This window comes from Melanaphis sacchari, unplaced genomic scaffold, assembly GCF_002803265.2.
Source record: "Melanaphis sacchari strain LSU unplaced genomic scaffold, SCAv2.0 Contig10_pilon_pilon, whole genome shotgun sequence".
NCBI lineage: Eukaryota > Metazoa > Arthropoda > Insecta > Hemiptera > Aphididae > Melanaphis > Melanaphis sacchari.
This window is the reverse complement of record NW_020270420.1, coordinates 4,247,070-4,249,844: the sequence shown is the minus strand read 5'-3', so window position 1 is coordinate 4,249,844 and position 2,775 is coordinate 4,247,070.

The following is a 2,775-nucleotide window of genomic DNA, read 5'->3' as shown; positions in this document are numbered from 1 at the left end:
AAAGGGGATAACACACGTGAGTGCAGCGTCTTTTAAATGAAGTTCATAAAATTAAAAAGTTACATTTTGAAATTATAAAAAACGATCAAAATAATAAGTATCCAAAGTAAGTAAAATAAAAAATAAAATATATCAATAGAAATTTAAGTTTTAAAGACTTTTACTTATGCAATTTCTATATTATACATTGGATAAATAATACTAGATTATAATTGATTTCATATTACGTTAACTATAGTATATTTTTAGAATTAATTATTTGGTATGCAATTTTAGACTTTTCAAGCTATCAGCTTATAGTGACATGTGATGTTTTAGAAAAGTAAAAAAGTAAAAAAAATTAATATAGTAAACTTTATTTATATATATATATATTAGCTCGTAATATGAACAAAGATAACTTTTATGCATTGTCAGCGATTTTGAAATTTTTTTTTCAATAAAGTTGCCATTATTATTATAGCTTGCAAAACATAATATGATTATGTGACAACAACATTATAAAATATATGAAAAATACTTTGCTATATTTAATTCTGCATACAATATTATACTTAGGTACTGAAGTTACTAAATTTACTTTTTTTTTTGATTGATTTTATTTTATGTGTGTGTGTGTATGTGTGTACAAAAATAACAATTTTCACACTTCTTACGCACCTAAATTGGAAAATTTATGTTTTCAATTATTATAAGTGATTGTAAAATAATAATTAAGAAATACATTCTTCAAACGATTTTTCGCAAGCCAGTTTTTACCGAGTTGGAGATTATTAAACCCTAAGGCGAAAATACCAGGTTTTTATACTCACATAGGATATTATTTTATTTATATTAATAAAAATTTAATATAGCATAAATATTGAATTTACCAATAATATTTAAAATAAAATTTTTTTTTATCATATTTATCTTTTTATAGCTTTTTTTTTTAATCATAAATCAAAATATATAAACTAATTAATTAAGTGGCATATAGTATATATCTAGATAAATAACTTAAAAACTAAAAACTCAACAATTTTAAACATCTATAAATAACACAAAAATATGCAAAATATTTTTAAAATGTTATCATCTCTATAAAACTTTACTACAAATAGTTTGTCAAAAATGTGTTGGTTATAACTTTTAACAAAATATTATATATATATATATATATATATAATTTGTCTAGACAACTTAAGTAGTTATTAAATATTTAAAAAAATCATAATATAAATATTTAATGAAAGTACTAAGTCCACAATCATTCAATTTTGAATGACAAAAAAATAATCAAAAATGATTTTATTGAAAGCTAATATAATAACATAAGATTTCTCGATTTTTCCCAATTAAAAAAGAATTCAAATGGTTAAAAATTTTTATGTTAACACTGTTTCATAAAAGTTTGAACAATACGGCATATTTTAGTTTAAATATTTTTAAGTGTTGTCATATTTTGCTAAATTATTAGCTAAATTATTGTTTAATTGTTATGTACAACATTAAAAGTTTAAATCCCATAACAGCAATATCAATCTTTATAACTTAATGGAGTATATATGATTTTAGTAAATATACTATTTAAAACTAATCTATTATACATTTTATAATTGTATTGGAAAATAAATAAATTATAAAATAATAATATTATAAATTACTTCACAATAAATCAGTATAAAAACAATTAATTTTATTGTTTATATAATTTATTGAGGCATACGAGTTTTAGAACAATGATATAAAAATATTATGGAACTTATTTCGCTGTATATTAAGTATCAAATATAATTTATGTATTAAATTCATATTCAATGATAAGTCATTTTATACAATGACAAAACAATTCTAAGCAGTCTGTTAGTTTATTTTTCTAAGAATACTTTTACAGTATACTTCGTTCAGTTACGTATTGCTATTTAATATGAGATTCTAATAATTTTTATTATTAAAATTAAAAAGTTTAGAATGTTGGTAAAATTACATTTTTATGTATTTATCATTGATTTAGAATTATTTTGATTTCTTTATAAAATCGTGTTGAAAATTTTAGATATTGTTAAAATTATCAAAAGCCAATAAAAATGTTCATTAATTGTCTGATAGAAGTTTAAAATTATTTAAATTACATAAGATTAATTTTTATATGTATGTATATATATATATATAAGTCTGAAGTTCGTAAGTTCTTGGAAATTTTGGAAATTATTATATATTTTATTAGTTATTCGTAGATCACCAAAATCTCTTAATTAAATTAGAACTGTTTTATAGACTCTATTCAGGTTTTAACTTTATACAATTTTATATTTAAACAAATATAACTAAAAAATGTGTTTAGTTAATTTATTGTACATAATTTAAAATATTATTAAATAAGGGCTTGAATATTTTCAACACTACTATATTATTTTTACTTTACCTAAATAATATTGATTATTTAAAAATTATACCACAGATCATTTATATTGGTCTACAGTTTGTCAGTATTGAGTTATAAGTTAATAAAACTTGTAATAATATATCAAATAATATCACAATTATTATCATTGTTGTTGAATAGAAATTTTGTTTTTTGCAAAAAGACAAAAAGACATTGAATCTACTGCACTACCAATAAAAAACAAAAATCTTCATAACTATACCAATACATACAAAGTATTCTTAGAAAAATAAACTAACAGACTGCTTAGAATTGTTTTGTCATTGTATAAAATGACTTATCATTGAATATGAATTTAATACATAAATTATATTTGATACTTAATATACAGCGAAATAAGTTCCATA